This window comes from Mytilus galloprovincialis, chromosome 9, assembly GCF_965363235.1.
Source record: "Mytilus galloprovincialis chromosome 9, xbMytGall1.hap1.1, whole genome shotgun sequence".
Lineage (NCBI taxonomy): Eukaryota > Metazoa > Mollusca > Bivalvia > Mytilida > Mytilidae > Mytilus > Mytilus galloprovincialis.
Window position 1 is genome coordinate 68,627,257 of NC_134846.1, and position 27,214 is coordinate 68,654,470.

At 31.5% G+C, this 27,214-nt stretch overlaps 1 long non-coding RNA gene across 1 annotated transcript; it reads right to left on the reverse strand.

Annotated features, from left to right (window-relative positions):
• LOC143045759 (uncharacterized) lies at positions 1-27,214 on the reverse strand. The gene is made up of 3 exons (XR_012969021.1): positions 26,956-27,214; positions 5,362-5,502; positions 1-3,429 (listed from the first exon to the last, which is right to left on the reverse strand). It is a non-coding gene; the product is annotated as an uncharacterized LOC143045759 (long non-coding RNA).

Here is a 27,214-nt window from a genome sequence, read left to right on the forward strand (position 1 = left end):
TCTAATACATTCATTTATTTCACAAAAATACAATAACAATACTAGTTTGCATACAGACAAAATTTCAAAAATTGATGAGTGGTCTACATATTCTAACAAGTGTTAGTTGCCATTATTATGCGCTCGTTTTTAGTTTTTGTGTTTTAATATTTTTAAACATTTTTCTATAAACTGGCTAAACTTAATTCATATTTCTACGAGTTTAAACTGATAGATATTGAAAACTTGATTATACTGTAACAACTGTGTGTAATTAGAAAATTAGATCACAACGGACTGGAGAACGAGGGCAATTACAATAAACGGAATAAGATTTGCTATAATTTAAAACAATATCTACCGATCAGTTGGAGTTAAAACGATTATAAAATAACTTTTTAAAGTTTACTGCACATTATAATTTTATATACCAACTAATACACAATAAAGAGAAAAAAAATTTGTATGCTCATAAATTGGTACTGTTTTCCTTCGCGACGCAAGTCTGGAAAATTAATTCACTCTATACCTTGATGAAATTCAGAATACGACATTTTCTAACATTCGTTTACAAAAAGATGTTTACAAATGGATATATGATTCTGAAATATGAAATTCTCTTACAATAACATGTTTTTGTAATAATGCACGACCAATAGTAGAAAAACAACTGGTTTTCTATACGTCATCTTGCACCTAAAGATGAGATCAATCACTATTGTGTTTAATACCAATGGAAGATATGGTGTAAATATTCATTTCGCAGTTCTTCAATATAACAACTACACGAAATAGTAAATCTAAAAAAAAACATGATCTCTTAGGATCCTAAAGTATATCATCTGTATTGTGCAACTGGTCCTTATGGAAATAATTTCTTATCGAGAAACCGTCAGGTTTATTCACAACGCACCATTGCGACCACTAAGGAGAAGTTGCATTTTGCAAGACAAATGGTTCGGCTACCTAATTTTCTAAATTCAATACACATGACAAAAAAAAAACCACATATTATTTAACATAATTCAAGAGAGGATAACATATATTTTTTTCCGAAAAATAGACAGAGATAATGAAACTAATTTTCAAGATCGAAAAATGTAAGTCAGTGTGAACGACATGTCCTATCTCTTATTTGGCAGTTCATTTTCAAGAATAAGATTTTAAATATACCTTTATTTTACTTAACTTGATATTGTGCCAAGTAGAACGAAATAAATTCACAAGTTAAGGAAGACTGAACTTCTTTTAATAACAAAAGAAGTAATTCAACCTTTAACTTTCCATGTATTTCTTTTTTGCATTGGAATTGATGAGAGACACATTCAGCGTCAAAATAATTTGCATCTAACATAATTCTTGTTAACTTGAAATAAGTATATAACATGAACGAAATGTTAGAATAGGTCTCGTGATTTTTTACTTTTATCTTAAAATGTTTCATATGAAGATCCGGACAACAGACTACAATAAGATTTTGATTGACATTACACCAAACTAAAACTGAAAAAAATGATGCAGACACGATGAAATTGCAAACTAAAGTATGATTAATACGGACCAATGACACCAATGTCAGATCAGATACACTAGCTCGATATACTACGGATACATGGGAGGCTACATCATAATAATAATTGGTAAGTAGTGTATTTCGTTTATTGAAAATGTTGCTATCGCATGGATATTTACACGAGATTCCCCCTTCTATTATTTATCATAATCTCATCTTTACATTGCAGTAAATGGTAAGACGCATTACAGAAAATAAGAAGTTTACAATCCATACACGCACGTCCAATTCGCAATTCAATCAACATTTATTGTTTGCATCCATGTCCTTTCGAAAACATATTTGAGAGAATATGAAGTGACAATTTCATATTCTTGAAATTCATTTAAAAAAAATGTGAAAAACAGTTAAATATATGGCGTCTGTAACGACGGAAGAAGATCGATCGACAAAGAAATTAGTTTGTACCAGGTGCACAATTTGTTACTATAAACAACATATTGTCTATGTTTGTTACTTGTTGGCACTAACTTTTACTAGCACACAGAAGACACATTTTATTAACAATAAACCTCATCAAATCTATAGAAAAATGATTAATATAAGAAATTTTCACCTGGCGATAATGCATAGTGATTTCAGCGACAAAGTAAAAGTACTTACTGACGATTTTGTCACAGATCATATGTCAAATGGCGGAATATACTTTTTCCAGATTTCTTTATGATTTGTCATGAAAATGTGTGATTTGCAAGTTTAGCACAAATTACAAAGTATTTGTATACCATGTTGCAAATTTGCTTTCGCCTATTGAAAACATAATGCAAGTAATTTATTATCAATGTGTTTTCAGATGATCTTGTCATGTCCGTCATCCCTTTTCCAGAAATTCAACAGATGGGCGGACATAATTTTTCTTATGCCAGTTCATACTGAAATACTTTTTATTCATTGGTATATTGCAGTGAGTTACTAACCGACTTTGAGTTTCCGAGTTTGGATGACATAATGTTTACGGAATAACGACCTTGGGCTTTAACAAAACATGAAAGGGTATTAGTTTGGAGTTTATTTCAATATAATGCTTTTACTTAAGGTTATTGCCTGGTTTCAAGATGTGCTAATGTATGGTGGTCTGTTTTATTACTTAGCTACCCATCTCGTTTTCTTGTAGTTAAACAAGTATATATATACATTTGTTACTATTTATGACTATCCTATAGAAATTTTGTCTGTTGACTTCTTATATCTATATTAGCTCATAAGGCAGCGTGTAGAATGAAATTCGCTAAATAAGAAAAAATGACATACATTGTGTACTATATTCAGATATCGTGTCAGTAACATGACATACATTTTGTACTATATTCCGATATCGTGTCAGTATAAGTAACAAGGAAATCATAATAATATCAACGAATTACATTTTAAAATATCTTCATAAATACTATTGTTTTCATAATATAAATACTGAAATTATAAACACCACTTTTGTATTAATCTCCAAAAAACTATATAAACATACTTGAGCTATTTGTATATAAATTAAGATTTTGTCAGATCAAGGATGAATGCTTGGTATAGTACACACCGCTAGGTAATAAACTAATGTATATATAAAATATACAAACAGCTAAACAATGTAATATTCATTTGTTCTTACTACTTTTGATTCTACAACACTTATTTTGAAATACATAGTGAACTTTTGATTTCTATACATATAAGTCTTTGTCATGATAAAGCAAACACTAGTAATATAAGGAATATACACAAAGATGGACTGAGAATAAATTGTGTTCCTAAGTTACATCCATCTGTGAAGCAAATATCATAACACATTGTAATGTTATTATTCCGTTCACGACAACCAGTAGCTTCCATATTATCTTTTAGTGAAACAGTTGAGCAACCTCGAATAAATTTTACAATTTCACCTGAAACAAAAGATTTAAAAAACGTTACGCACGGCTGGTAGTCTACACACGCAGAACAAGTGGTTCTGCAATTAAAACCGTGAGAGGATATTCCGATTGTGCTTGAGTGGAGTAATTGTTACCGCTTCAAAAGGTATGTACATTTACAAATCGCAATTTTTTAATTCAACTGATCAAAATATTGTCCTCTCAAGCACACCAGGAAAATCCTCTCACGGTTTTTATTGCAGAACAAATTATTCTACGCGTGTTGCGTAAATAAACAGAACAAATATATAAGCATCACAAACATATATTTGTAGATTGTACTGACGAGGAAAGGTAACGCTAGGCCACCGAAAGATGAATTATTAGTCCAGCCTAGGTGGTATAGGTGTCTGGATGAACACAGTGCAGGCGATGTTGTCTCGATATCCATAAGATTCTTATCTACTTAAGAAAATGCCTGTACCAAGTCAGTAATATGACAGTTGTTATCCATTCGTTTGATGAGTTTGAGCTTTTGGTTTTTCGATTTGATTATGGACTTTTCGTTTTGAATTTTCTCGGAGTTCGGTATTTAGTGATTCTACTTTTACGATAGATATTTGGCTAATCTGTAATCAATGACATGCCTAATATATCATGTACTATGTTACAAGCGCGTTTCGTCTACGAAAGACTCATCAGTGACGCTCGAATCCAAAAAAGTTGAAAAGGCCAAATAAAGTACGAAGTTGAAGAGCATTGAAGACCAAAATTCCTAAACGTTTTGCCAAATCCAGCTAAGGTAATCTATGCCTGAGGTAGAAAGCCTTAGTATTTCAAAAATTCTAAATTTTGTAAACAGTTAATTTATAAATATAACCATATCAATGATAATTCATGTCAGCACAAAAGGTGCGCGATCGAAACAGTGCGAGCGGTGTTGTCTCGATATTCCAATACCACGCGTTCAAATCCCGACGCGGAAATACAAAAATTTGCTTCACAAATTTGCAAACTTAACATTGTTCTTCTGATATAACTTCAAGAGATGTTATGAATATTGAATGTGTTTGTACAATAGTAGTATACCGCTGTTAAACAATCATAAATCGATTGAGGTAAAACAAATCCGGTTTACAAACTAATAAACTCATCACGGATACCAGGATTAAATTTTGTATTTACGTCAGACGCACGTTTCGTCTACAAAAGACTCATCAGTGACGCTTAACCGAGAGAAACACATCAAAAATGTTCGGCAGACAAACAACATAGATTTTATAAAAGTTTTAACAATTTTAATGTAAATTAGGTTTTAATAGCATGATAAACTGACTCACCTTGACCAGGCTTAGCGTGTGATATCTGTAGAAGATAAAGGCGAGGGACAATTTCATTTTTCCTTGAAAAGATTAACTTTTTTGTTCCAATAGTAACTTTGGTCGAAATATTTATTTATACCCTCTGGTATCTGTCGTCTTTCTTTTATGGACATTTGACATTTACTTTTGCACGAAATGGTGAGCAATATTCATTTATTAAAAAAAAATTAAATAAGAAATCCTATATTCTGCGGGTAATCATGGAATCAAGCTAACTTTTCCTTTTCGATTTCTGTGTATCTATATATATCCGTGAAATAAATTACATGTTAATTCATAGTTGTGTCGGTTATAAAAGTTAAACGAGTGTAAACTTCGGTGAGATGAGATTAACAAACTGGGAATTTATGCCATCAAAGCTGTTTTGCAATTATTAAATAAAGTGCCTCAAAAACAAGAATTGACTAGATCATATTTCTAATTATCTCCGTTCATTTGCGTTGAGAAGAAACCATAGTATCCCAAGATGCAAGTTTAACGAACTAATGTTAACGTGATTTGAACCAAAAAAGAAAATCCAAACTAAAGCTGTTTCACAATTCATAATTGATCTTTTAAATAACAAAACAATCTGGTTTCGTACCTTTTACATTCTTTTCTCTGACGGTTTGACAAGCAGAACGTTGTTGTGATTCGGGACAAGGCGATGGTGATTTCGGATCATCTTCACATTCAGGATCACTATCACTGGAACATATGACACACAATAAAGTTTCTGCGAGACCTATAATAAAAAAGAAAGAACACTGTTTAACAGTTATGTTTAGACATGTACTTCGAGATATATAACAAAGTCAAATAAAAACACAATCTTTTATTTTATCTACAAAAAAAAGAATGAAATTAAAATTTACAGAAAATAGACAGCTGAAGCAAGTCTTTGAGTACGTCATTTTATCGCTGTATTGAAGACTCATTGGTGGCCTACGGCTGATTTCTACTCTTTGGTCGGGTTGTTATCTCTTTGACACATTCCACATTTTCATTCCCAACTAAAACTATAAAATTAATGATAGTAACAAACACATGACAACGGTAAAATGAGTTCATGCAAACGTTTTCAATTCAAAGTACATTTGGACATGGAATCTGATACTCAGGAATATCATCGACTGGATTAACAGAAATCGTATTTTACAATTGGTGATGAAGAAATTGACATTGCGGTAACTATATCATTGACAATGTATTACTAAGGCATGAAACAAACAGTCAAGAAAAAGGCATACTTCTAAACTTAACCCGGATAAATACCCAAACAAATTGGCGCTACCTTTAAAGTAAAGTTGGCTTAATAGTTGTCATTAAAACGTTTAAGTCAATTTTGAATTAAAAACAAAATTAATATAGACAATCCAATCCAAACACGGATCAGCAAAATTTTGAAAAATACATTTGAAAATTACATGGGTTAATAAAAACAAGATAAAACTAAGAACTCGACCCTCTGGTTCCCCTTCCGGGAATCCCTCACTGTAGCAAAAATTTTATTGTCCAAATAAAAATCCGGCAAGAGTTATTGACATTTTCATTGAGCAATAATACGTTATTGCATCTCATCTCTATTTGTTAAGTAGAAGTTTTAAATCCGCAGACAAATCAGTGAAACCTTTTGGATAGCAAAAGCTGACAACCGCAAACCTTCTATCAATTGTTCTATACTGCAGGAATTCTTTATGTCTTGAAACGGTCTTCGTTGATTTTTTTCGAAGATAATGCCAGAATAAATGCAATAAATGACAATTACACAGACACATTCGATCATTGCATAGTGCATACAAAATAATGATAGTAAAACACGTTTGTCATTACGTAATATAATACAACCAGAACGATGTTAAATTTTTCGAGTGAATGCTTAGCCTTTTGTTAAAAAAATGTATTTTCGATGATGGCGATAATGATTATAGGCTTTTAAACGCCAAGTGTCAAATTAAATGCATATTCAGGACAAAAACATGGTCATGCAGTACACGTGCTTGTTCTATTTCCAACAGTCCACAGGGAAATCCTGTAGTCCTACCTGGACACACTATTTTGACGTTGAGCCGACATGCTTACTCCGTACTTCTTAATGGAGAAGCATCAAATACCAGTTGTGGAGACTTTGGTAAAATCCTTCTGAAACCAAACATATGATTTGTCGAACTTTAGCGAGGACGGTACCACGAGTCGATGTATTTTCGACGCATTTATCATTGATTAGGCGATTTGTTTACACGTAATTCCGGTTTACTTAATTTGAATGATGAATGTTTTGGATTCGCCGACATCTATCCTCCTATCTGCATATTATTGTTTTGTTAAAAATCAGTGATATAATAATATTTTTTTTTATATGAAACGTTATTACACGAGTAATCTCAACATCAACAAAACATGATGGAAACGGAAATTATGTCGTCAATCATCGAGTTCAAGATTATATTCTTATCTGTTTACACGTACTAAGGACTTAAAATTTATGGCCGCAATATTTTTGGTTTAGAAAGATAAAGTTTTATTCACATCTTTCGCAAATACTTGTCTACAGTCATTATTATCCATAAATAAGATCGGAACTATTACTGATTACCCTTTAATTAGAAACAGATTGATGCTGCATAGATATGTATTGTTCGTATATCACAAGAAAATATAAAAAATAGTTGAACTAGCTTTAAAAAAACAGAGAAAAAAAAAACATTTCTCCTGTTTCGTAGCGGAAACAATAATTTTTTTACATGTTGTATTTTCCATCAATGCAAGAATATATGCGTATAATCCTGCAATTTAACATTTACGCCTTTTTACTTCACGATCGGTGAATTTGTTTTTGAATGAAATTGATATATCGTTAAAGTAGACTGCGATGAGTTCCATAAATGGAACTGTGACGAAACAGTTACTTGATTATAACCGCTGGATTGCCAAAAAAACACAAAAAACTAAAAAACAGTACACCAGGAACCTTTATATTTCTTGGCATGTGTACACCCATATTTGAAATTAATAAAGATGTATTTCATGATAGTATGATTAAACCTCTGAATTTACTTAATGAGGAATGAGTGCACCCCAATGAACGACCCATCACCAATTGTTGTTGCATTCTCAGTGATGACATTTCTTGTTTATGACGCTTAAATTTGAAAAGTTCTATTTGGTTGTGGTCAATACAATATACTATCAATTCCATAATAGCTATTTTTAAATATCAGGATCATGTGTAGAACGTCCTTATATCTATACAAAAATTAATAGTGTATCATAGCTTTAATACGCATACATATATCAGCTTTACAACACCTTTTGCTATTTCTGCACATTTATAGAAGTTTATAGAAGGTTCAAAACCCTTTTTAAATGTTGGCAAATCTTAAATTGGAAAATTCAAACTAAAGTCTAAGATTTTGTCGAAAATAAAATTCATCAGTATTTCATTTGTTACGGAGATAATATTGATCAATAAAACACATGAGGTTTGTATTACGGAGATAATATTGATCAATAAAACACATGAGGTTAGTATTACGGAGATAATATTGATCAATAAAACACATGAGGTTTGTATTACGGAGATAATATTGATCAATAAAACACATGAGGTTTGTATTACGGAGATAATATTGATCAATAAAACACATGAGGTTTGTATTACGGAGACAATATTGATCAATAAAACACATGAGGTTTGTATTACGGAGATAATATTGATCAATAAAACACATGAGGTTTGTATTACGGAGATAATATTGATCAATAAAACACATGAGGTTTGGATTACGGAGATAATATTGATCAATAAAACACATGAGGTTTGTATTAATAACATTTATGACTTCAGATATAAAATAAGATTTTGTTTTCACATTTTGAAATGACAGCCAGACTATTTTCAAAGAAATTTCGTTTTAACCTGATCACGATTATTCAATGAAACCTTTGATATGTTTTTCCACAAGAGACATAAAGAGCTAATTGAATGACTTTTGATATCTTGCGTTTGTCATTAATCCCTCAGAGTAAACGAGTTAAATTGTGGTTTTCTATGGTGAACTGTTATCTGGCTGAGACATTGAAAAAGTACAGCAGTGTAGTTATTTAAACACAATCACTTGAAAAAAGAAAAATCGGAATTTCTTATCAAATCAGAAACCGTAAAAATGGAAGCTATATCTTGGCAATTGCTCATTATTATTCGGTCACTACTTAATTCCTGCCCACTATAGATTTTTTCAATGATTTCTTCCATCACCAGAAATAAGCTCTTGATTGTTTGTGTTAACTCTTCCATGTTTATAACGTCTTTTGCAATCACAACTTACAACAATCACTGTGAAATGAGGGAAAACCACACTTATTTACTGCAATGCATGACGGGAAATATTACTTCAGATAGGTGACCAAAGTAGTACTATTAAAAAATGTGTTAACTAGAAGTCAAACTTAGGGAAGGGTCTTGTGACATAATCAGTAGAAAAAAATTAAATCAACTCGTAAAGGAATGATAATTGCCATTGTTAAATTCAAACCTGTGGATTCAAATAAACTGCATGATCCGCAAAATCACACCTTCGAAAAATATCAATCGAAAGTGAACCTACACCAATCATTTGCTAGTGGCTAAATACATAAAATACTTAAGCATTCCTATCTTATTTTTTAGCTCACCTGGCCCAAAGGGCCTAGTGAGCTTTTCTCATCACTTTGCGTCCGTCGTCGTCCGTCGTCCATCGTCCGTAAACTTTTACAAAAATCTTCTCCTCTGAAATTACTGGGCCAAATTTAACCAAACTTGGCCACAATCATCATTGGGATATCTAGTTTAAAAATTGTGTCCGGTGACCCGCCAAAATAATCAAGATGGCCGCCATGGCTAAAAATAGAACATAGGGGTAAAATGTATATTTTGGCTTATAACTCTGAAACCAAAGCATTTAGAGCAAATCTGACATGGGGTAAAATTGTTTATTAGGTCAAGATCTATCTGCCCTGAAATTTTCAGATGAATCAGACAATGGGTTGTTGGGTTGCTGCCCCTGAATTGGTAATTTTAAGGAAATTTTGTCCGTTTTCGGTTATTATCTTGAAAATTATTATAGATAAAGATAAACTTTAAACAGCAATTATGTTCAGCAAATAAGTCAAATGATCAAAATGATCAGTTGATCCCTTAAGGAGTTATTGCCCTTAATAGTCATTTTTTAACAATTTTTTAACAATTTTTGTTATCTTTTACAAAATTCTTCTATTCTGAAACAACTGAACCAAATTTAACGAAACTTAGCCAAAATCATAATTAGGGTATCTTGTTTAACAACTGTGTGCGGTGACACGGCCAACCAACAAAGATGGCCGCCATGGCTAAAAATAGAATATAGGGGTAAAATGTAGATTTTGGCTTATAACTCTGAAACCAAAGCATTTAAAGCAAATCTTAAACGGGGTTAACTTGTTTATCTAGCAAATATCTATCTGCCCTGAAATTTTCAGATGAATTGTACAACTGGTTGTTGGGTTGCTGTCCCCCAATTGGTAATTTTTAAAGAAATTTAGCCGTTTTTGGTTATTACCTTGAATACTATTATAGATAGAGATAAATTATAAACAGCAATAATGTTCAGCAAATTAAGATCTACAAATAAGTCAACATTACCAAAATGTTCAGTTGACCCCTTAAGGAGTTATTGCCCTTTATAGTCATTTTTTAACATTTTTCATTAATTTGGTAAATTTTGGTAAGTTTTTACAAAGTTTTTTCCTCTGTAACTAAAGGGCCAAGTTCATTACAGATAGAGAAAATTGTAAGTAACAAAAATGATCAGTAAAGTATGATCTACAAACACATCACCATCACCAAAACTCAATTTTGTGATGAATCCATCTGTTTCCTTTGTTTAATATGCACATAAACCAAGGTGAGCGACACAGGCTCTTAAGAGCCTCTAGTTTATATACTAATTATGTATTGCACTAGTTGTACATTATATATATATATTATTTTTGAAAACTAGGTAGATTCCTACTGAATTCATCTAATAAGAAAACGTAGGCTATTAACCAGTTACAATATTCTTTCTAAATTTTTTTGATTGCCTAAAAAACAATACTCTATCACAACGATCATTTATAGATTGAAACTTAAATTTACATCATAGTATAATCCAGTTTCTTTTAAAACCAATTTGATTAAAATCTGATCTCGCATCGTGTTTAATAAAATTGTTTAAAAGCAGGTCGGGAAGCTTAGGGTTTGGGAATTCAAATTGTGATATGAGAGGTTATAGTGTGATATCTTAGGATTCATTCGACTTGATAAAAACATCATAAAAAGATGGGTTACTATCCTCTCTCGGTATCCGCTTATGCATTTAATTGTCTTTATTACACTGTTACTCATGCATGGTGCAGCTCGATGCTGCAAGATGACGCTTTCTAAGGATATTGCCCTCAGTTCAGAAAGAAAATGGGGGTATTTTTTTTTTTTAGTTCAATTGATTATTTTATTCATGATTAATTAAGTTTCTATCTTTTAAAGAAAAACACGATCGCAAATACTGTATAAGATCATATTCTTCCGGTAGGTTCGTCGTAGTTTAAAAGAAATTAAAAGACAAATGTGTATCCTTTTAAAATTAAAACAGTATTCATAATCTACTCCATTTCTATTTTGAATAACGTGGCAAGATTTTAACTTCTATAGGAGAAAAAAGTATCCCCTTAGAGTGAAAGGTATATTTTTCAATAAATCCGAAATAAGACTATATTTTCGTTTCACGCAGACAGAAGAAAATCTCTGTCAAATTTATTTTCACAAATATATATTCAGTTCATTGGATTTTCGTAGAATCCGTGATACAAAATTCAGCTGTCAGTCAACTCTGTGTATTCACGTGCAGAATACGATAATTGTTGTAACATTTGTAACGATCTTTCGGACATTGAAATAGGACATTACATTTTTTTTCTTTGTGGTACGTAATGTTATTTCTGAATGACCAAGCTGTAAGCTTAATGTCTATTTTAGAATAAAATCAAAAGAGAAATGTGCAACCAATTAAAATTAAAATTAATACAGTTTATTTATTAATCCTTACTATATGTAGCTTTAAACTTTACTGGCATGCCAAGACTTAAAACATGAATGTATCCCATCAGTGTGAAAAAAAAAGAAAAAAAAGATAATTGCATGAATTCTTAAATTTTTCGTAAATTTTGACTCCATTCTTTAAGGTCAGGTGACTACCCGACATTATACAACCATTCATTCAATCAATTCATTTATTTGTGTTGTAACATTGTTCAATGTACATGCCATTGTCGGTTAACTTTGCAATCCAATAAAGTGCAAATGAAGGCTATTGTATCTGTATCATTTCGGTCAATCGTTGGACGTTACACGTTATTTGTGTTTGATTTGTTGAATGACCAAAACGATTCTAGTTTAAGCTTACGGACTGCATTTCAGTATATTTATATCAAAATGACAAAACTTGAATTACTCCGCAGATTATCACTTTAAGAAAGAAATATAAAATGACCAATGTTATTATTCTATGTATGTTGGCGTTTGTTTTTGATGCAATTCAGTGTTTGTTCCATTCGTTTCCTCTTATAGTTGATGTGTTTTATTCTGTTTTAGTTTGTAGCCCCGATATGTTTTCTCTCAATCGATTTATTAATTTTGAACAGCGTTATACTACTGTTGCCTCTGTTCATTAGATCAACTTTTATTTGAATTGCCACAAATATGTGACGAAAATAAAAAGGGTAAAACATACTACACAGAGGAACAAGTGATCAGTATGCTGGAGTTTCTTATTGACAACATATTTGTTGAATTTGGAGGTAGACTTTTTCAACAAATTGTCGGCATTCCTATGGGAACGAACTGTGCGCCTCTCCTTGCCGACCTCTTCTTATTTTCATATGAATCGGAGTTCCTTCAGACACTTGTCAAAAACAAGAAGATCAAAGAAGCCAGGTTATTTAATTTCACTTTCAGATATATTGATGATGTTCTTTCCATTAACAATCCGAACTTTTCTGATTGGATTCCATTAATATACCCACCAGAACTAGAAATTAAAGAGACCACAGACACGGCTTCCTCTGCCTCATTTTTAGACTTATACCTCGAATTTGACATACACAGTCATCTCAGTACCAGAATCTATGACAAACGAGACGATTTTAATTTTGAAATTATCAATTTCCCCCACCTTAGTAGTAATATACCAACTTCACCTGCATATGGAATATACATTTCCCAACTTATTAGGTATTCAAGAGCTTGCAGCTCCTATTCAGACTTTGTAAAACGTCACCAGTGTCTGAGCAGAAAATTGATGAACCAGGGGTATGTCAAAGAACGTCTCGTCCTTTTTCTAAAAAAGTTCATCGGAAGATACCCAGAACTTGTTGATAAATATTCCGTATCAACTTCACAAATAATACAAGATGGTCTTGAAGTATAGATTTTGCGTACTGACGTTTGTTATCATCTTAATTACGTATTATAGTATTCTTTTATATGTCTTTTTTAGATATTCATTTGAAGTAAAACGTAAAACCACATACCTTGAACGGCAAAATTATTTCATTATTGATATTACTTTTACTTAAGGATCTTGACATACTATGAATGACTAAACTATTTTATTCAATAAGACTACTTTTTCTGTTTAGTCTGTTTTTTATGATATACATTTGACGTGAAACTGTACTTATGTATCCCGTCATACTTTGAACCACACCATTATTTTATTTATTATTATTACTTTTACTGTTAAATCTGGTTTTTGTTATATCTACTTTACGTGAGTCTGCATTTATGTATGCCGTCATACGACAAAATTATTTTTATGTCTACCTGTGCGAATTTCAAACGCGCAATTTTACACCAGTAATGAAAACCTTCTATCATTTATGGGTAGACTTTACATAGATAAATTCAGCCGTATTTGACGTGAAACTGTACTTATGTGTCCCGTCATACTTTGAACCACACCATTATTTTTTTTATTATTTTTACTGTAAGTCTGTTTTTTGTTATATCTACTTTACGTGAGTCTGCATTTATGTATGCCGTCATACGACAAAATTATTTTTATGTCTACCTGTGCGAATTTCAAACGCGCAATTTTACACCTGTAATGAAAACCTTCTTTCATTTATGGGTAGACTTTACATAGATAAATTCAGCCGTATAAGAAAAGCAAAATGAGAATGTTAAATTTGATGTATGCCTTTTTGTGCTACTTTGTTACATTTGTTGTTTATGTAGTGATATTAAGATGATAACACAATATTGACTGTTGTACCCCTATTTTTGACATTTTTACTCTTTGAGTATGTTTGTTTTGTTCATGCATCGTTGACAATGTAATGGAATTTGATGCGACTGTCATACAAGTGAGAGGTTTAGCTAGCTATAAAACCAGGTTCAATCCACCATTTTCTACATTAGAAAATGCCTGTACCAAGTCAGGAATATGACAGTTGTTATCCATTCGTTTGATGTGTTTGGACTTTTGATTTTGCCTATTGATTTTTGATTTTCCTTTTTGAATTTTCCTCGGAGTTCAGTATTTTTGTGTTTTTACTTTTTGATATGAAAAATTTGTGGAGTTGCTTACCTTATGTAACTCTTGCGGACTATTTGTTTATTCAATAATGGACTTGTGTTTGTTAAATATCTTTCACTTTCATTTCTCACTTTTTATTTTTGTTATATATACCGTTTGTGTATTGTCTCAGATAAAATATTGTATATAAAAGTATATCCCTTTCGGTATATTTCACCAACCTCATATCGCTTTCCAAGCCGTTCATTTCTTTTTAATAATTTGAAAGACGTAGAATGGTCGAGGATGTGATTTATGGCACATTAATATAAACTCATTTATATAGAAATTCAACAAATTTTACGGTGTCTATTAATCTATTACAGATAGAAAACCAAATCAGGACATTAAGCAAACAACATGATTTTCACATGTAGTGGTCGTCATCAAATCAAATATAGATTATCTTTTCTTCAGATCATTCCTTTTTGTATTCGATTGTCTCGGACTAGCCGTTCGCTACTTACATAGATTTAATCATTGTCTGGTACACTAAATTTACGACCACTGTCCAATGTTTTAAGGTTAACAAACGTGACAAAGAATTTTATATGAATATTTTCTGGTTAAGTGATTCGAATATGATTTTTTAAAAGTTCAAAAGCATACGTACCAACGGAATAAATCAGAAACAAATGCAGTGATATGTCTGAAAAGGAGACATCTTATGAACTTTTCAATTAATTTTGTTTTTGTTTTATTTGGAATTCTAGAGAATGAAGTAAATAAGTCGTTCAATCTAACCAAATCATTATCAACATGCTTAGAATTTGAAAAGATAAAAAGTTATATGAATATTGTGCTAAAAGTTGATTATCTTGATGGAAAACAATTTCTTAAGATAGATAAACACCACGATTTTGTTTTGGCTTCAAAGAGACTTGACTTCATAAAATAATTGTCATGAATGTTCAGTGGACAGTAAAATCAAAATAACTCCACAAGACCTGAAATCCCTACAGTAAATGAAAACGACAAATGATAAGACGACAATTCAAGTGGAAATAACACCTTATTATACAAATTACAAATGTGGATATAGTTTATAAAGCAAACTTCAAAGTCTTTTTTACAGCTTCATAAGCTTATTAATAAACACAATTTAATTTCGCGACGGGTATTTAGGGAATACAATTTGCTTATATATAGGTTGAAACTAAATGAGTTTTTTATTTCTTTGTTTATAGAAATTATTACAAATTTGCGTAGGCAGCGAACAAGGTTACAATCCCAAAGTATTCATTACAATCTACTCCTAAGTCATCCTGCAGTGTCGATATTAAATAACATAATGCTATTTTGTAACTTAATTGACTACAGAAGAAGCAGGGGACAACATAGCTGAAATATGTCATTATGGCCAGAGGAGATTTGTATCACTAGGACAAACAAATGGCACACTTGAAAGTATACATTTTTATGCAACAAAGATAGAAAATGAATATCAGTGTATACAATACAATGATACAATGAGAAAAAAAAAAGATTGCATTAAGGATGTATTCTTCTGACGTTTCAGTATCATTCAGTCTCATTGAAATCTCGTTCTGGAATTATTTCCAAAAAATGTGATACAAGTGGAAAATAGCAATGAATTTTATAATAATCATAATCAAACTTAACTCTGTGAAAGAATTGTGTATTTCCAATAAGTAGTTTTTGAGTAATGAAATTTCAAATTTTATTTCTAATCAAGTCAGTCTTTTTAGCTGAAATTTTGAGAAAAATGTGTGAGGGGTACAAAAAATTATTTTACCAGAAACATAAACATCCCATATAACTTTTTCTTTTCAAATTTCTTAGATATGTATTTTTTTCAATCATTTATAGCAAGGAAGTTGAAATAATATGCATTTTGTTCTTTAAACAGAGAAAAATCACAAATTAACAAAATTGACAGATGTTAAATTTGACAAGAAAACGCATCAAAATATGATAAAACTTTCTTATATTAACACCTACCTATAGCTTTTTAGTTGAATTTATTCAGTTTGGTCCACTTCATCTTTATTTAGTATGTAAAAAAGTTTAAATTGATGAAAAAGAAAAGCGCACCACCATAGGATTTTTTCTTCACCAATTATTGTTTTACAGTCATATAAACCCAAACATCAGGTTTAGAAAAAAAGTTTAATTCTAGAAATGTTTGGCTCCTCAGAGGTATACATGAATATGAAGAGAAAAAATATTAAAGAGAGAAGTCCTTCTAAAGATTAGGGTTACTGCAATCACATGTCACTGATGATATAAAAAAGAAGATGTGGTATGATTGCCGATAAGACAACTGTCCACAAGAGTCCAAAATGACACAGACATTAACAAATATAGGTCACCGTACAGCCTTCAACAATTAGCAAACCCCATACTGCATAGTCAGCTATACAAGGCCCCGACAAGAAAATGTAAAACAATTCAAATGAGAAAACTAACGGCCTTATTTATATAAAAAATGAACGAAAAACAAATATGTAACACATAAACAAACAACAACCACTGAATTACAGGCTCCTGACTTGGGACTGGCACATACACAAATAATGTGGCGGGGTTAAACATGTTAGCGGGATCCCAACCCTCCCCCTAACCTGGGACAGTGGTATAACAGTACAACATTAGAACGAACTATAAAAATCAGTTTAAAAAGGCTTAACTCATCAGATGGACAAAAATACAAGTGGACGTGGCCCGGTACTTATACATCCCGACACAAAAAGACACAATGAACAGATCTGAGAGTACTCGCAGTTATCTGACAGCTAGTTCAAAGCCACTAACAACTAATAAAACAAATCATGCATCTAAAACTATCAATCCGTACACATCCAAAATCCAAAGGATTTAGTGTAAAGACGTCATAAACAGCCAGAGAAAAACATGACCTTGTGCAATGCCAAGTTACAGGTATAAAGATGATAAGACTTTTGTTGACGAAACGTGCATCTGGCGCATTCAAAGTTTGAATGCTGGTTTCTATAATGAGTTTATTTGACCGTTGAACGGCATGATTTCTTTTTTTCAGCGTTATTCGATTAACCTTTAGTTATTCCATAGATTGGTATTACAAGTTTGAAGGTTGATATCTTAAAAAATATAAATTAGTCTTCCCTATATTCATGTGCCTGTCCAAACAAAAACAAAAGCAAAATGTAAAACAATTTAAATAAATAAAACAACGGACTGATTGAAACCAGAACAATGAACAAACGACAAATATGATACACTGAAACCATCGACAATCACTGACTTACAAGATATTTTTTGGAAAGGCGCACGCCCAATCATCTCCATTAAATTGGACATTGCTGTAATTTCACAACACAAGAATACATAGTAAAAATCAGTTTGCTTGCTTCATCAATGAAAGAAGTACGAAGAACATAAACACCTGACAAAAAAAAGACACAAAGAACAAATCTAAAAGTAATCTCACTAATAGAAAGCTAGTTCAAAGCAAAGACAAATATCAATTTAATTATGTTCTCTTATACTCAATCAGTACACACCCAACAGATTTAATGTACACGAATCTTAGAAAATATTAGAAAAGCAATGGCCAAATATAAGTTCATAATATAATATAGACAGGAATAATTACTTTAAAAGAAATAAGTGTATAGTTATTGGTTTACCGAATTGAAAAGACTAGCAAATGCACTTAAAACACTCCAAAAAATTGTACAGTCCAAAAAATATTGGAAAGTCAATGACCAATGTTATAATTCCATGTGTGTAAGCGTTTGTTTTTCCTCATATAGTTGTTGTGGTTCCTCGGTTTTTGATTGATACCCGGATTTGTCTACTCTCAATCGATTTATGACTTTTGAAAAGCTCAATACTACTGTTGCCTTTATTGATCAGATCACTTTTATGTAAATATGTGCCTAATATGTGACGAAAATATCCTTTATAGGATACATTTGTGGAGTTCAAATACCATATGTAACTCTTCTGGATTAGTTTGTATTTGATAATGGACTTGTGTTCGTTCTTCATCTTTCTCTTTTATTTCTCACTTTCTATATTGCTATATATACTGTTTGTGTGTTGTCTCAGATAAAGTATCGTTTATAAAAGTATATTCCTTTTGGTATATTTCACCAACCTCATATCGCTTTCCATGCCTTTCATTTTTTTAAAAATATTTTGAAAGACAGAATGGTCAAGGATGTGATTTATTATAAATTAATATATCAATTATTTAAAAATACAACAAACTTTACCGAGTCTATTCATCCATTTTAGATAGAAAACTAAATCAGGGCATTAGCCAAACGAAATGATTTTCATCAAATTAGATATAGATCATCTTTTCTTCAGATCATTCCTGTGTGTAATCGATTGATTGGACTAACCGGTAGCTTCTTACATATATTTAATAAGTTTCTAGTCCACCAATTTTCTATCACTGTCCAGTTTCTTATTGTTAACCAACGTTACAAAGATTTTTTTTATTAATTTTATATTTCCTATTAAGCTTAAGTGACTCGAATTTGATACATGTATTTTAAAATCATCCCCTCGTAAATTTTACGGAACCCATCACGAGTTGGTTGACCGTTATGGAATAAATCGGATGATATCGAATATGTTCCTTACGTCGTAACTACAATTTCCTTCCCTTTCATTGATGGGGCCTGCCGGACTAGACTATTCACCGGGTTTGTAATAACATGAGCAACACGATGGGTGCCACATGTGGAGCAGGATATGCTTACCCTTCCGGAGCACCTGAGATCACCTGAGATCACCCCCAGTTTTTGGTGGGGTTCGTGTTGCTTAGTCTTTAGTTTTCTATGTTGTGTCATGTGTACTATTATTTCTCTGTTTGTCTTTTTCATTTCTAGCCATGGCGTTGTCAGTTTACTTTTTACTTATGAGTTTGACTGTCCCTTTAAATAAACAACAAAAAAAAAACCAAATGCAGTGATATGTCTGAAAAGGACATCCTTCGAACTTTTCAATTAATTTTTATTTTGTTGAAATTTTAATTTTCGAGAATAAAATAAATACATGTTAGTTGTAACCAAATCATTATTAACATGCTCAGACTTAACACAATAAAAAAAAATATATCAAATATTGTGCTAAAAGTTGGTTATCTTGAAGGAAAACAGCTTCTTAAGATTGAAAAACACCAATAATTATCAGCAACAGCTTTGTTTTGGCTTCAAGGAGACTTCTGATATCATAAAATAATTGTCATGAACGTTCAGTGGACCGTAAACTCAAAATAACCCTACAAGACCTGAAATTACTACAGTGAATGGAAACGACAAATTGTAAGACGACAATTCAACTAGAAATAACACCTTATTATACAAATTACAAATGTGGAAATAGTTTTCTAAGTCTTCTTTCAAGTTACATGACTTATTGATAAACATACAGTTAATCTTAGGAAATGAATACCAAATTTGCTTATATATAGTTTTAAACAAAATTAAAATATTTGTTTTATATCTTTTTTATAGAAATTATTACAATTTTGAGTAGGCAGTGAGAACAAGGTTACATTTTTGGCCATGGCGTTGTAAGTTTATTTTTGATTGATGAGTTTGACTGTTCCTCTGGTATCTTTCGTCCCTCTATTACAATCCCGACATATTTATACCAAAATAATCTTAAGTCTCCCTCAGGGCTGATATTATGTAACATAATGCTATTTTTTTTGTAACTAAACTGACTACATTATAAGTAGGAGACAACATTACTGAAATATGTCATTATGGTCAGAGAAGATTTGGATCACAAGGACAAAAAAATGACACATTTGAAAGTAGACAAATTAAACAACAAAGATAGACAAAAATGGATATCAATGTATACAAAACAATGAGCAAGAAAGAAAGCATTAGTATGAAGAGAAAACATATTAAAGAGAGAAGTCCTTCATGTAGATTAGGGTTAATACAATCACTAGTCACTGATGAGTCTTTTGTAGACAAAACACGCGTCTGGCGCAAATACAAAGTTTTAATCCTGGTATCTATGATGAGTTTATCTGGCTGTTAAATGGCATGATTTCTAAATCCGCTCGGTACGTACTTCGATTTCATAATCGCCAGAATTCGTTCATACAGTATTACTAGTGTTTTGAATTGATTTACTTTTCGTTGTCTACTATACCGCTATATTATATTAAGTACAATATCGGACCTTATTTTATCAGCGTTCTTCTATTAACCTTTAGTTCTTCCATACATTTTTATAACAATTTTAAAGATTGATATTTTAAAATATATAATGTAATCTTGCCCTATATTCATGTTACTGTCTCAACAAAACGAAAAAATGTAATAAAATTTAAGCAAGTTAATTCAACAACGGCCTGATTGATGACAAAACAAGAAACAAACAATCTGACACACTTCAACCATCGACTATCACTGTATTACAGGATATTGACTTTGGAAAAAGTAAAATCACAAAGATACCGAACTCAAAGGAAAATTCAAAAAGGAAAGTCCCCAATCAAATGGCAAAATCAAAAGTTCAAACACATCAAACGAATGGATAACAACTGTCATATTCCTGACTTGGTACAGGCATTTTCTTATGTAGAAAATGGTGGAGTGACCCTTGTTTTAAAGCTAGCTAAACCTCTCACTTGTATGACAGTCGCATCAAATTCCCTTATATTGTCATCGATGCGTGAACAAAACTAACAGACACAATAGGTAACAATGTCAAAAATAGGGGTACAGCAGTCAACATTGTGTTATCATGTTAATCACTATAAAAACAACAAATGTAACGAAGAAGAACAAAAAGAGATACATCAAAATTAACATCCTCATTATGCTAATATTATACGATTTTATTTATCTACGTAAAATGCACCCATAAAGGATGGAAGGTTTTAAGTACTGGTGTAAAATTGAGCGTTTTAGGTAGGGGGTAGCCAAATGATCTCCTTTAAATTGGACAGTGGTTTAGTATCACAACACAAAAACAAATGGTAAAAATCACTTGGTTTGCTTCATCAGTGGCACGAAGAACAAAAGCAGTTGACATAAAAAAAAGACACAAAGTACAAATCTAAAATTTTTAAAGCTAGTTCAAAGTCTAGTACAACTAATAAATAATTCATATTCTCTTATACTAAATCTATACACATCAAACGGATTCAATGTAAACTTCATTAACAATATTAGAAAAGTAATTTCCTAATATAAGTACGTAACATAAATAGGAAGAATTACCATAAAAATATAACTGTATTGTTATTATACAAATTTAGTTATATAACAACATAATAGGGATTACATAATATTAAAACATCTTTTTATGATTTGATATCCCGTTTGAACTCTACAGGACAACCAAAATTGTTAAATCATTCATATCTTTAAAAGAGTAAAAGATTAAGAAAATTATGAAACGAATTACCTAACTGAATAATTCATTAGCTATATATAGATTAAAACCGCTGAAATTTATAACATCACAACAGACACGGGCACAGCGAACGAGTTTGAAAATCTACACACCATAAAAATGTGCCATAGGAACACATCCGTTTGAGGAATAATAACCCTAGGTAACGAAAACCATCTCTTTTATCATGAGCTTGTCTATAACTTGTAATTCACAACAAGACAGACACAAGTTTGCTATGAAAAGAGAGTATGCTTGCCCATAGGAATACATGCAACCTGTCGAGAAACTGTATTGCTGAAACGTCTTCAGGAGACAATTGACAGCTTAAATCATGCAGTGAGTATATTCAGTATACTTACATACTTACCCTTTAGTGACTGTATCTGTACATTTGCAGCACATTCATTTATAATCAGATTTTTCAAAGGAATATTTATTGCCTTTGCCAGGTCGGGAATGTGACAGTTGTTGTCCATTTGTTTGATGTCTTTTTGAGGTGGATATTTTGCCATTTGATTAGGAACTTTCCTTTCTGAATTTTCCTCGATTTTTGTGACTTTACTTTTTATCTAAATTAGATAACTGTTTGGTAAGGTTATGACAAAGTATACTTCAGAGAGTTGGAAGTCATTAGTCTACCGAATTGAAAAGACAAGCAAATGCATTTAATCTGTCTTTATAACCCAAAAAATTGTTCAATTCAAAAATTACAAATTTTATAACTTCAATTGATTTATAATTATCTTAAGTTTATTAGGTGTTTGGTGAAAAAATTTTCGTCGACTATCGTTCATACAAGTGAGAGGTTGAGCGCTATAAAACCAGGTTCAATCCACCATTTTCTACATTTGAAAATTCCAGTACCAAGTCAGGAATATGACAGTTGTACATTCGTTTGGTGTGTTTTATCATTGAATTTTGCCATTTGATTGAGGACCTTCCGTTTGGAATTTCCCCCGGAGTTCGGTATTTTTGTGATTATGGACTTTCCGAATTGATTTTCTCCTAAGTTCAGTATTTTTGTGATTTTCCTTTTTTTTGCCACTTGTATATAAATCAAATATAAAAAAGATGTGGTATGATTGCCAATGAGACAACTATCCACAAAAGACCAAACTGACACAGACATTAACAACTATAGGTCACCCCGTACGGCCTTCAACAATGAGCAAAGCATATCGCATAGTCAGATATAAAAGGCCCCGATAAGACAATGTAAAACAATTCAAACGAGACAAACTAACGGCCTTATTTTAAGTAAAAAATAATAATAAAAAAAAAAACTGAACGAAAAACAAATATGTAAAACATAAACAAATGACAACCAGTGCATTACAGGCTCCTGACTTGGAACAGGCACATACATAAATAATGTGGCGGGATTAAACATGTTAGCGGGATCCCAACCCTCCCCTAACCTTGGACAGTGGTATAACAGTACAAAATAAGAACGACCTATAAAAAACAGTTTAAAAAGGCTTAACTCATCAGATGGACAAAAATACAAGTGGACGTGGCCCGGTACTTATACATCCCGACACAAAAAGACACAATGAACAGATCTGAGAGTACTGGCAGTAATCTGTATCTGACAGCTAGTTCAAAGCCACTAACAACTAATAAAAAATCATGCAACTAAGACTAAACTATCAATCCGTACACATCCAAAATCCAATGGATTAATTGTAAAGACGTGATAAACAGCCAGAGAAAAACATGACCTTGTGCAATGCCAAGTCACCATTTATCAAATGACTGTTCTAATTTATCATGAAAACATTTTTAAGTATTAAATTGGTTATCAAAAGTATCAGGCTTATAATTTAATACGCTAGACGCGCGTTTTGTCTACATAAGACTCCCAAATCAAAATATTTATAAAGCCAAGTCCTAAATTGAAGAGCATTGATGAGCCAAAATTCCAAACAGTTGTGCCAAATACGGTTAAGTTTATTTGTGCCTTTGATAAGAAAATCCTTAGTATTTCGAATAATTCATATATTTCCAAACAGTAAGCTTATGTCCTTTTTCTACTGGAAAAATTCAGAGGACCATAAGGTTTAGTCCTCTAAACAGTTCCATATAGTTTCTATACTAAATTTCAATTATGATTAATATTTACTTTTTCTATTGTTTTGCAATTTCATCATTATTAACTACAATTCTATTTGTAACAGGAATATCCAAACCAATCTTCGTTCTGTCAATTTTAAATTAACGTTAAAACCAAGAACCCACGGTGAAAGAGGAATTAAAGTGTACCATAATTACATCACTGCGCAAAATACGACTAATTTTTATAGCATTTTAACTTTAGAGAAGAAGACGTTGAGTTATTAATTAGACATGATTGTTATCGAATGTAAAGCAATTTAGTAGCTAAAATCTTATTGGTGTAATGTAAAGCAATTTATTACCGTCTACACAAACTTATCATGAACATGTCAATTGAACGAAAAATATGTAACTAAATTTTTGGAGAAATTATTGAAAATGATTTTGTATGATGATAAATAGATTATTGCCAGACTGAAAAGTCGAACGCATTCTCTTCTTGGCATCAACTCTTTTTTAATCGTGTCATTTATTTATACTTCTACTTTAAAGGTTCTGACGTCGAAAAAAAACGGGTATTCTATTGTACAATAAATTGAATTGGGATTATCCTTAAAAATTAAATGTCATAGAGTTGCTTCTACTGATTATGGTTTTTACACTTATTTAGTGGTATTGTTGACTAGAGAGGATCTCCTTTTACTCCAAATATAAAATGACACAGAAATTAACAACTATAGGTAACCGCACGGTCTTCAACAATGAGCAAATCCCATACCGCATATTCAGCTATAAAAAGCCCCCAAATGTAAAACAATTAAAACGACAAAACTAACGGTCTAATTTATATGTAAAAAAAAAGAACGAAAAACAAATATGTAACATATAAAAAAACGACAACTACTGTCAGTTACGTAAGCAATGCAATGTGTCGCCATATTCTGGAATGAATGGTCTTGAGATCTATAATTTTACCTTGGCATTATTATATAGATATTCGGAGACGTCATTGAGACCGCAAACATTTAGCACAATAAAACCCAGGTCATTTAGGGCTGAAGATGATAGAAACGTTTTCATACCAATTGCCATTTAAAATTTACATTTGTTTCTTTTTTTTTTGTGCTAGGATAATATATATATAAGATTTGGAAAGCTAACAAAAAAAAGTATGTGTTTATAGTGTAACTCTATATGGCTCGATCTGATTAATTTGTAAAGCTTCTATTTGACATTACAAATGATACGGAAGAAGATAACTGGCAACTGTCAAGACGTGTTTAAAGAAAACTCCAAGAAAAAAAAACAATGGTATACGAAAAAAAAGTTTAGATCAAACAATAGTGTTTTGTGTACACATAATATCACTCCTATCTTATCTTTTTATAAATATTTATCCATACAAATTTAGATGTTAAGCGACCAAGTTTAGCATTTCATTAATAAATCTGCTTTTGAGAAATAATACAAGAATTATGAAAAGATTAAGCTGTGATTAAAACAAAGTAATTTTTGAATCTTTGCATGATTCGAGTGACTTAACAAATGTATAAATGTATCAACATGTTCCGGACCATATGAGTATTTTGACCATACGCGTATGATCATGACCATGTGGGCATATACTCATATGGTCGGGGTAATTAACATTCTGGTACAGTTTACTTTTAATACTTCTAAACTCTTCATATGGTATGACCGTTCATTAAAAAGACGCTATAGCATAGAGGTAATTTTATTATTATTATATTATGATAAAAAGATTAGCTAAATAAAAAATAGAAGTTTCACAAAGTTTATTTTACTTACTTGTCAAAACTATAACAAACACATTTTATACCGATGGTCATTACCGATGACCATTGTCGTTATTACGGGTGAATGGCAATATGTCGACTTAGATAATTAAATTCCAAAAATTTCTTAATGAACTGTTACCGAAGAAGTTACTGGAAAGTAACATAGTTTATTTGAATTGTCTTGTGAATATAGTGTATTGCAGTAATTTTGCGATATTTGAGATCTAGTAAGAGCTTCTTAAAAACACCGTAGAGATCAGAATAGCCAAAGACCTCGGTATCACTGTACGCCGCTGCAAAAAGGCTAGCTTTTCAATCGCAAACAAAAGGTGTAGCTGAAAAGAATCGTGCACTACCAAGACTCGCAAATGAAAAAAAGCCATGATACCGTGTGTTAGTAAATGTCACACGAAGCCTACATGCAAGAATGTAACTAGCGATGAAAACTATCTATGGCATCAATATTTGATTTTTATGATTTTTTTAATTATAAAATTAACAAACTCTCATGTAACTATTATTGTTTTTTTAGATTAAGTTTTTGTGTTATTGAAACGTTTATAATGTAATTTGAAAAAAAAAATATACCTAAATGGGCTAAATACTCATATGGTTCAACCATGTGGGTTCGGTCGGACCATATGAGTATGGGAGCATATATATCTTATAATATTAATGTATGAAATAATGTAAAAAATGTTCATTCAAGTACATAGACTCAGATTGTGCAGATCACTCTTCCGTATCATTAAAAAAACACCAAAAACACCAAAACGTGGGTTTGTTTGTATGTACACGATTTTACACCAGATCTTATTTTATGCTTATGTTGATGCTCTTGATAGAACAAAGCTATTAATTATTCAAGATAGTATATACTATCATATTGAAAACATGGTATGTTATCAATATAGGCAACAGTAATATACCGCTGTTCGAAATACATTTATTTATCACTCCTTGAATGAGCAAACCTCAAAGGCATGACACCGGTTAAAAAACAATTTGTCCATTAACTAATGACCACTAATAAACTCTATTTAGGACACCATGATTGGCTTAATAAAATATCTATATGTCTATATGTCTGCAGGCCTTGCTAGCTTAAACGTGGAAATATGGGAAATATTTGATATCTCATCAGTTGATTGAATATCAAAACAAGTTTCTTGTATATAGTACTTAATTTCTTAACACTATTTTTGCACAACAAAATTGTAAGTTTATTTTACTTTGTGAGAAAATAACATCTTTTTTGAAATACTGTTGAGAAAAAAATCGAAAGATAAGAGAAGTGTCATACCGGAAGTAATATACATTTAGATTTCGTCTTACCTTTTGAGGAAATATATAAAACTAACAAATTTATCACTAAATAATCCGCCACCCGAACCATCTTCGAATATTTTCCAAATAATATATCAATCATACATCGTATAGAAACAATCCGAAGCCCACGAGATGGTGAACGTCCACATGAATTTCTCTATCATTGGGTAATTGAACAGAAATATGACTACAGATCACATATATATTGAATTAAACAATCAAGTTTATTCCATATTGCAAAGGCATTGAATATATCAATCAGCGA